A 10645-nucleotide genomic window follows, 5' to 3' on the forward strand; every position below is an offset into this window, starting at 1 on the left:
CACTCTCCCTGTCCTTCAGCCTCACCGACACCAACTTTCCACAAACACAAGGCCGCCTCAGGCCATTTGCACATTCCCTGGGCTCTTCCTCAGATTATTGGGGTTGGCAAGAGGCAAGTGGGGGAGAATCCTGACTGCATCCACCCTGCCTGCCAATTGGCTTACCCATAGCTGAGGGTCCTGAGCCACTGGGGAGAGTCAGAGCAGGCTGGCAGTGGAAATCTACCTAGAGCCTTTTTCCCCAGGTGATCCAGCAAACCTGACGGCAACAGGGGTCGCGGAGGACAGCTGCCAGCGTGTCCACAGCAGCCCCCACCGTGGTGGAGGGCATTTGGGAAGGAGTTAACACCCCCTGACCCTGCACAGGTGACTCGGGTAGCAGTAGTTTGTACAGGTTTGTACAGGTTCATGCAGGACGTGGAGGGCAGAGCCCCGGGTGCAGATTACAGCTCCTTAGATCCGAGGCTGACACAGGCTGTGGCCCCAGGCCAGGTACTCAGCCTCTCTGAGCCTCAGTTTCCTTGTGGGGTTGATAACAGAGTCTTCCTGCGGGCAGTGCTGGCATGGATGTGTGGATGTATAAGGCCTGGGTGTGAAAGTCACCAGCAGACCAGGAAGGAGGACCTACCAGATGTTATGAAGCTCAAGCTTCAGTGCCCAGGCCCCCTCCTCCAGGCACCTGCCGAGAAGCCCAGCTTGGGAGCCCTCTGTGCCCTGGTAGCAACATTTTCTATCTGCAGCCTGGTTTTCTTAATCCCCAGCACAGCCGAGCCAGGCAGCTACTGTTATCCCCACTGGCACAGATTAGGAAACTGGGGTGCCCAGGGGTTTCACAACTTGCCCAAGGGCATGAGGTGGGGATTCGAACCTGTCCCCCGATCTGGGGGCCGCATTCTCTCCTTTTGTCTTGACAGCATCCGGTAGAGACAGCCAGTGCCATTTCTTCTCTGGCGAGGTCCTCTTCTCCACGCCCCTCCCTTTTGACAAGTGCTTTCTTCTCTGAATCCCGGAGCGCCTGGAAAGCCCGGCAGGGCAGGATGCTGCTGTCCCCTCGTGGCCACAGGGATCACTGCAGGCAGGCCTGAATCAGGAGCGCCGGGAGCAGGGACGTGCCTGAGCCTCCCTGGCTCTCGAGGGCCTCAGCCTTCTCTCCGCTCCCCCCACTCCCCCGACCCCCGAGGCCTGTTGGGGAAGAGAAATAACAAGTCTGCATCTCCACCGCTTGCTCACTGAGGGATCCCAGTCAAGTCACCCAACCTGCCCCGGCCTCAGTTTTCCCCTCTATAGAATGGGCAGAAGTGAGATCTTCCCTCTACAGTTAGGAGGATTTCATGAGCAGGCAGGGGCTCCTGGAGGACCTAGAACACTCGCCGGCAGCCTCCCGCCCAGAGGGAGCAGCGGGAAGCCTGCGGGCGGCGTGCCCCGTCAGTGGAAGGAGGAAACAGTCTTGGTGCAGAGTCTGCAGCCGTTTGTTGACTGGGAGGTGGGGCTGCTCATCAAAGGCGCCGCGCGCCCTGCCCGCTGCTGCGCGCTGTGATCTTTGGTCGGATGTGTGGTCCTGGCCTGGGAGGGGCGCTGGCAGGAGACACGTCCCCCACTGCCGGGCGCCCCAAACATCGCCTGCTGCACCTGGTGGGCGTGCCGAGGGGCAGGGTCTGCCTGGCCGCCTTGTGAGGGTTCGTGTCCTTGCGGCCCAACGCCCCCGCACGGGTATCTTCAGGCTCAAAGCCAGGCCCAGCTATCCTGGGGAGTCTATGCAGCCGGAGAAGCCCCACCCACTCGCGCCAGAGCCTGGAGGCTGCCGCAGCTTCTCACCGGAGCCTGGGGCTGCCGCAGCTTCTAAGACCCCAGCAGGGAGAAGGAGGGGCCTTCGTGGGACTAGCGGGGGCCCAAGACACCCCCAGGCACCCTCCTCCACCTCCTCCAGGCAAAGCCTCCTGGGTGTGTGCGTGTGGCATGCGGGGGGGCACTCCCATGACTCCCCTCTAGAATCTGGAATCTAGAATCTGGAATCACAGCTTCTGGGGATGGTGAGATCCACACCTCCCCACCCCCGTCCATCTGAGCTCCAGGAACGTTCCTGCGCAAAGTTCCACTTGTGCAGAGCTCCCACTCGGGAGCTCTGCCGTCTGGGTCCTCGGCCCTGCAGCCTGCCTGCCTTCCATCCCCTCCCCCTTCGGCCCCCCACAAGCCAGCTGCTCCCGGCCCCAGTACTGCGGGTCACTGTTCCACACCACACCTGCCTCCCACGGAGAGTACTCGGCCCCACCGCGGCTGCCTGTTGCAGCCGACCCTTTGTGAAGGCTCAGCTCACCTCATTCACCCCACCTCCGCCCGCCCCTCCTCCGCCCGCTGTTGGCTAGGAGGGACCTCATCCCCATGGGTCTCTGTAGCAGTTACTCTCTCCTCTCCTCACCTCCGTCCCCACCTGACCACCCCCCAACTCATCCAGGGAAAGGTGACCCTAAGAGACCCAGGGGCCAGGAGGACTGTGGCCAGCCCAGAGGAACTGTGCGCATGGCCTGGGGGAGGGAACAGAGGCCAGCGGGAAAGAGGGCTCCAATCCTGGAACACAGCAGGAGGAGCCACAGGGCACTGGGGAGCCATAGAGGATTCCTCTGAAGGGAGGGCCACTGTCAGATGGGCATCTGAAAGCCATGATGCGGGCTGCACTGGGGGACAGGTTACAGTGGGGAGAGCCCCGGGGGGCCCGAAGCTACCCTGGAGATGGAGCAAAGTGGCCCCTGGGGGGCCGTGCCTGAAGCAGGGGAGTGCGTGTGTGTGTGTGTGCGTGTGTGTGCGCGCGTGTGTAGGAGGGACAGAGGCTGGGAGAGCGAAAGAGCTGCTGAGGCCGAGGCTGGAGGTGACTCAGGGCAGCAAGGGAAGGAGGTTGGGGGTGGCGGTGGAGGAGACGCAGAATCTAGACTCAAGATGCAGCAGGGATGGGAAGGTCATCGCAGGGGCGGGACTGCCTGAGCAGGCGCTGAGGCCATGCAGCAAGTGTAGGCGGTGGGCCGGAGGGGCTTGGCGGCCGAGGGGACAGAGAGGAAAGAATGACAGGGAACAGCGTGTTTTTGTCGTACTTTCTTCAGAAGGGAGGCTCTCACTCAGGTTTACAAGCTGAGCCGCTGGAGCCAGAAGAGGGGGCATGAGCTGGCCTGTGGCCAGGCCGGAGGGGGTCCCTGCAGGGGGGCCCAGGACCTGGGGAAGGGGAGGTGGTCGGTGCACAGCGGGGGTTAGCCTGGCGGGAGGAGGGCCGGGGCAGAGCCGGCGGCTGGGTCTCAGTTCCAGCCTGGCCACTTCCCGGCTGCCTGACCTGGGGCGGGTGTGCTGAGCTGTTGGTATCTCTCTCGAGGGGTGGCGCTAGGATGGGACTTTCTGCCTCCATTTCGTCTGACACTGAAGGTCTGAGCCAGAGCAGTAAATAACATCTTGCCTGGGGCTCCCAGCTTGGGGGGCCACCCCACCCCTCCAGCCTGCTCATCCTCCACAGGGGGCACGCTCCCTGGCGCTCAGCACCCTGCACCTCGGCCCAGGTACGTGGGCCTGGGAGCCGTTGCCCAAATGGCACAGGGTCAAAGTCCAGGCTATGTGGGCACCTCCCCCAGACACGTCCTCCCACTGCGGACCTCGCCTGGGGCTGCGTCTCCATCACCTTGTTCTAACCCAGAGGGGTCCAAAAAGTCCTACGTGGCACTGCCTTCCTGGTGTTATGACTGTGTATTTGTCCAGCCAGAGGGAAAGGACACTCTTTATTCCGTGGTCCGTGGGCTGCTTTTATAACTTTTTTTTTTTTTTACCGTGACCACCCATAATTTTATTACCTAGGTTCAAAATTGGTTAAGATTTTGCCACATTTGCCAAAAATATAAATATCAAGAGTATGTCACAGACAGTATGATGCGTCTCCAATAAATAGTTCGGAAGAGCTCTCCTCAGAGCACTCTCCTATGTGAACAGAAGAATTTTGTTACATCTAAAAAAAACCCACTCACGATTCTTAATATCATCAGAGTTATTTTTTCAAGCAGGATATGATCCATCAGGATCTCCCTTTTGTCCCTTTTTGGTTTTTTTTTTGCAGTATGTGGGCCTCTCACTGCTATGGCCTCTCCCCTCGTGGAGCACAGGCTCCGGAAGCGCGGGCACAGCGGCCGTGGTTCAACGGGCCCAGCCGCTCCGCGGCATGTGGGATCTTCCCGGACCGGGGCACGAACCCGTGTCCCCCGCATCGGCAGGCGGACTCTCAACCACTGTGCCACCAGGGAAGCCCCCTTTTGTCTCTTTTTATCCAGAAAAATCCCTCCACCTTTTTTTTTTTAATATAACGGCATTGATGTATTGAGAATGATTTATCATTTTAAGTGGCAGGCACAGTGCCGGGCCTGCCCTGTACTTTGGCCCTCCACGTGCTTGGGGTGAGGATCCTGCGGAGGAGAGCCTGATTCCTCCAGCCCAAGGGCGATGGACTCGCTCCTGTTTGCCTTGACCTTCCCAGCGTTAGCTCTGAAAGTTCTGTGTTCTGCGAACCCCTCAGTTCCAGGCAAACCGAGATGGCTGATCACCCTAATTAGTCCACCGCCCACCTTGAGAGTAGAAAAGCGTCCCCTTCATCCCGAGACTGGCAAGAGGGGCTTCGAGGAACCAGGTGAACAGACGTTCCCTGGAGCTGTGGTCCGGGTGGGGGACAACGCATGGGTCTGCTGCTTGCTCCATGCCAGACACATTAAAGGCCAAGGCCAGTGCTGTAGCTGCCTTGCCAGCCGTGGAACTGGAGAGGTAGCCATGTTTCCAGGACGACTGGTCAAAGGCGTTATGTCCTGGGGGTCAGGCACCACCTGAGAAATATCTAAGGTCCCACAAAGAGCCTCAAAGAGAAAGATCAATATTCAGGATCCCCCAAACCTACAGGGTCCCAGTCCCCTCCGGCCCTCCCTCCATCCCCAGCCCCAGCCTGGAGTAGGAGAGGGAGGCGGAGCTAGCCCTCCCCCACTGTGGCTCCCCTGCCTGCAGCCCAGTTGAGCTGGAGGAGGGGAGAAGCTGTCACTTTGAATAAACTTCCGTTTTCATCATTAAACCAGAGCTGGAACTGCAGCTCCTGGGCTGACGCCATTCCTGGGACTAGAAGGCAGCCGCACACCTGTCTGGCCCAGGTGTCCATCCAGGTGCAGGGAAAGGTCTTCCTGCCTTGCCCTGTGGAGTCCTGCGTGTTCAACTAAGTGAACGTGGTATGCCTGGCCTCAATAAAAGCCAGGTGTTTGCAAGCCACCACGTAATTCCAAATAGCTCCTCAAGGTCAAGGATGATGGGCCGTCCACTAGGTCCAGTGGACACGTGTCCATGCCCATCCCACTCATCTGGCAGCGCCACACGTGGCCCTTCCCCTCCAATCACTGTCTCCCCTGGCTCCTGGGAGCTGCTCTCTTCTGGTCTTTCTCACCTCTGAGCTTGGGGGGCCCCAAACGCTCAGCCCTTGAATCTCTTTCTTCGTAACTGTTCCTCTGGGACCATGGCCTTAAATACTGAAGATTCCCACGTTTCTAAGCCCAGCCCAACCCTCTTCCCTAAACCCCGGTCCCTGCCCACGCTACTCCTCCACTGGGAAGTCTACTAGAATCTCAACTAGACAAGTTCAAGGTGGGACTCCACACCCTTCCATTCACCAACGCTTTCGTCTCAGTGAATGGCAGCCCCTCAGCCGGCCTCCTTGGTCCCTCTCCTGCCCCTTCAGTCTCTTTCCCACACAGGAGCAGAGAATCTATATCATGGAAATCAAGTCCCATGGTCCCTCTGCTCCTGGCCCTTTGATGGTCCCCCAGCTTACTCAGAGGAGGCAGCTCCCAAGACCCCGCAGAGCTGGCCTGCTGTTCTCTGACCTTGGCTGTCTCTGCTTCAGCCCCTCTGGCCCCTCACTGTGCCTCAGGGCCTTTGCACGGGCCTTCCCTTCTTCCGGGTCTCTGCACAAATGTCACCTTCCTAGTGAAGCCTTCCTCACCCCTTGCCCTTCTTGCCCTGCTTTACCTTCTCTAGAACAGGTATCACCCCGCTAGAGCAGGAGTGGGCAAACGCGTCTATAAAGGGCTGGTGGGTAGATACTTTAGGCTCCACAGGCCACACGGCCTCTGTTGTGACCACTCGCCTTTGCCGTTATATAAAATAAGTTGGAGATGATACCCCGGACAAGCCCTTACCTCTCTGACCTCAGTTTCCTTCCCTGAAAAATGAGTCTGTGAAGATTAAGGACTGTGTTAGATTCCTGTGGCTGCCATGACAAACCACCACCAACTGGATGGCTTAAGACAGCAGAAATGTCCTCTCTCACCATCTGGAGGCCAGAAGTCCAGGTGTCGGCAGGGCCGTGCTCTCTCCGAAGGCTCTAGGGGAGGACCCTTCCTCACCTCTTCCAGCTTCTGGGGGCTCCAGGCATTCCTTGGCTTGTGGCTGCATCCCTCTCTTCTCTACTTCCATTTTTGCATGGCCCTCTCCTCTTCTGTTATCAGACAATGTCATTGGATTTAGGGTCCACCTGGATAATCCAGGGTGACCTCCTCCTCCTCCTTTTCTTTTTTTGCCCTTGCCACGCGGCTTTGCGGGATCTTAGTTCCCTGACAAGGGGTTGAACCCAGGCCCTGGGCAGTGAAAGCCCAGAGTCCTAACCACTGGACCGCCAGGGAATTCCGTATCATTCCCATTTTATGAATGAGGAAACTGAGGCTCGCAGAAATGAGGTTCACCTGTGTCCTTCACACCCCAGCTGTCTCCGTAGAAACCAGGAACGCTACCCACTAAGCCTTTGCACTGCCCACCACTGCACACCAATGGCAGTCCTTCCTTGCCTGCTCCTGGTGCAAGATGCTGGGCTCTGGTGCCACTGCAGGGAGAGGTCTGTAGGGATCTGAAGGATGGCCAGTCAGTGGACGTTCCCACTGCACGCCTCCACTGAGCTGCCCTCGGGAGGACGCCTGAGGCTCAGAGGGCCCGGAAATGCTGGAGCTCAGGGCACACCTCTGACCACAGCGGCCAGGCCTGCCGGGCGGGAGGGCTCGCATGCCCAGAATAACTCACCAGAGTCAGCATGTTCCAGTTTGGGAGGGAAACCAAAGAGGCACTTTTCCCCAAGTGTCATGGGGCTGAGACGTCAACCTCTGATGGGCCCTAAATGGAACCCAATTGAGCCCCTGTCCGCAGAAACGATTAGATCCGACAGGCGCTGAGCCCCCCCTTGCTTCATTGTGATGGAACTCACATCTGAGCAATGAACTGAGACTGAACACTTCCAAATGCACGGCCTAAGAAAAGTTTGGTAGCGTGATGATCTGTGACAGGCAGCCTTCTGGGAAGTGGAAGCTTAGCACGTTCTCTGGTTGCTCCTTACATTAGTGAGGAGTCTAAAAATTACTGCCCTTGTGAGGTTAGAATTCTGCAGAATCAAATAGTGCTTCAATTTCATTGTTCTTTGCAAACAGCTTTTCTCAAAGCTCTGATCAGAGTCAGGCAACTTGGGCTACCGCTCTGATGCCTTGAGACCCGGGGCACAGTCCTTTCCCTCTCAGGGCATCTCTGGTGGCCCCTGCACAGCTGATATCCCACAGGAAACCCTGGGGCACCCCAGGAGTTGCTGCCAGCCCTGCCATTCCCTGACTTAAATGGCCTCTTCCGTATTTACCGAATTCTCCCATTCTGAGACTCAAGCTTTCTATCTCCCTCTTTGAGAATAAAGAATCCCATGTTGGGCTTCCCTCGTCGTGCAGTGGTTGAGAGTCCGCCTGCCGATGCAGGGGACACGGGTTCGTGCCCCGGTCCGGAAGGATCCCACATGCCGCGGAGTGGCTGGGCCCGTAAGCCACGGCCGCTGAGCCTGCGCGTCCGGAGCCTGTGCTCCGCAATGGGAGAGGCCACAACAGTGAGAGGCCCACATACCGCAAAAAAAAAAAAAAAAAAAAAAAAGAATCCCATGTAATAACTGTAAATGGAAAGTAACCTTGAAAATTTGTACAAAAGTAAAATATTTTTAAAAGATTAAAAAAATGTAAATCCAAGGGTAGTTACGTCTTTCTGAAATTAACTGGGGTGTAATAGAACTAGTGACTATGTACAATAAAAATGTTCAAAATTTGAAAAAAAAAAGAATCTCAATGTCTGTCAGTTTATATTCTTGGTTCACTTTCCTTTTAATCATTTGCATAACTGAGCACAGGGTCTTCATCTTCTCCACATCCTTTCTCAGATTTAGAAACTTGACTTGAAATTTGGACCAGCTGTTGTAATAAATGTCCCCTAGCAGAGCCCCTATGGTGGGCCACCCTGGGCCCCCTTCCCCTCATCCCCACAGCCAGTGCCCTTAGCGAGTCCCATGAGCTCTTCCTAAAGCATCTTGAATCCAGTGCCTTCTTGCCATTCACGATCCCCCCACCGCTACCCATCCAAGCTGCCATCTCTCCTGGGTGCTACCATGGTATCCACCTGCTGACCAGTCCCCAGCATCCTCTATTCCCCCCTGACAGTCCTGTCCCCACTCAGAAGCCAGAGTGCTCCTTACATAAACATAAATTGGGACTTTCCAGTTCACTCGGTCATTCAACAAACATTTATTGAGCACCTACTATGTGCCAGGCCCTGGTATAGGCTTGGGGGATACACGTGGAACAAAACAAGTGAAAGTTTGTTCTTGTGGAAGGAAGAAAGATAAGTAAACACTAGTATGTCAGATGTTGGTCAGTGCAAAGGAGAAAAGTGAAGCAGAGAAATGGGGCAGGAAGTGCTGGTGAGGATGGGCGGTGGAGGGGGTGTGGTTTGCAATCTCCAAAGCAGGTCAGGGAAGGTCTGGCTGGGGAGCTGAAGATGTGATGGAGTAAACCATGTGGGTAACTGTGGTAAAAGAGTTCCAGCACAGAGACCAGCAAGTGCAAAGGCCCTGGGGCAGGAGTGTGTGCTGTGTGCATAAGGACCAGCAAGAAGGCCACTGTGGCCAGAGCCGGGTGAGGGAGAGGAAGAAGAGTGCATAAGGAGGTTGGGGAGACAAAGGGAGAGATGTAGCCAGATCAGGCCCTGTAGGTGCCATAACGCCTTTTGGCTTATATTCTAACTGGTATGGGAGCCATAGCAGGTTCTTGAGCAGAGTAGGGATGTGAGCTGGCTTGTTTTGACAGACTCACTGGCTGCTGTGAGTTTAGGTTGAAGGAGGTCAAAGCTGGAAGTGGGAGACCCACTGGGGTGAGATGTGACCCAAACCGGGGTGGTAATATTGGAGGTATAAGAAGTGTTAAGAGTCTGCCTCTATTTTGAAAGTAGAGCCAATAGGATGTGCAGCTGCGGTTGGGCATAGGGTGTGAGAAAGGAATCGGAAAGGATTTTGCTACAGAAACCCCTAAATGGCTTCCCATTGACTTGGTATAAATTCTTGACTCCTTTTCCAGGTCTGATATGCACCGGCCCCAGCTGGCTTCTCTGACTACTCCATCTGCCCATGCCACTCCTTGGTGGCAGCTCAAACGTCCCTACCCCTCTAAGTAAGAACTTCCCCAGACATTGCAGCGCAACACGCTTCATGTTTTGGGGCCTTCCTTGGTCTGTTAATGGTGTTTTGGTTTGTTTGTTTTGGTTTTAAATTTATCTATCTTCTTTTTGTTTTTGTTTGTCTCCTTCCCTACAATATAAACCCCATGGGCCAGAAACATTCTGCCTGACCACTTGCTTTGTAAAGTTGTCACAAACACGTGAAGAATGCCTGCATCCATGTAGTACTGGCTTATTCATGTGAGTTGCCTATAGTTGTCTCAGCACCTGCAAGGTAAGCATTGTTCTCACTGTTTTATAAGGGAGGAAAGTCTGCCCAGAGAGGTTATATTTGGACCTACCCAAGGGCACACCTAGTTCTAGGAAGCCACAGAACCAAAGTTTGAACTTGGGCCTATGGGTTCCAGAGCTTGTGCTGCCCCTTCCCAGGCCTTCCCGTGCCCTGAGGGTTCAGTGGCTGAACTTGATGCTCAGGTGGGCACGGGGGAGGGGGGGAATGGGTCGGGGGTGGCCGGGCTCAGTGCCTGCTTGTTGAATGATCAAAGGTGAGGTCTGCCATCCTAGAGGCCGCCTACAAGCATATTTGGAAGAACAGCGTGTCTACCGCTCGGCCTTCGAGTACCATAATTAACGTCTAGGGTACACATTTAGTTTAAAAATAAAACCTCAACCCCCCACCCCGTCCCGCCCCACTTCCCAGCCCGTGCAGCCCCCACCTGACTCTCCATCACCCGCCTCTGTCCCTGCCCTGCACCGACTCGCGGTCGCCCTCCTGTGCCCTCCCCAGTGTGAACAGGTGTCGCAGGGCCGCCCCCGACTGGACCCTGCCAGGGTGGCTGCGGTCGCGGAAAAGCGCACGCACCTGGCTCGGGGCCCCAGCCCAGAAACCGCCTCACTGTGTGCTCTCGGGCAACCCCCTTCGCACGCCCCGCCCCCGTGCCTCAGTTTCCCCAACGGTCAAGCCCGGTCCCGGCAGCTCTACAGGTAACACACCTGCTTCCGGAACTTGATCGGCCCCCGGGCCCCGCGGGGTGCAAACCCGGCGCCCGACCCCGCGCCCCCGCGGAGCCCCGGCGGCCGGCCCCAGGGGGCCGGGGCCCCGGGCAGAGCCGCGGGAACCTCCTGCGGC

The sequence above is a fragment of the Monodon monoceros genome, unplaced genomic scaffold (assembly GCF_005190385.1).
Source record: "Monodon monoceros isolate NGI ecotype Baffin Bay Population unplaced genomic scaffold, NGI_Narwhal_1 Super_Scaffold_7, whole genome shotgun sequence".
NCBI lineage: Eukaryota > Metazoa > Chordata > Mammalia > Artiodactyla > Monodontidae > Monodon > Monodon monoceros.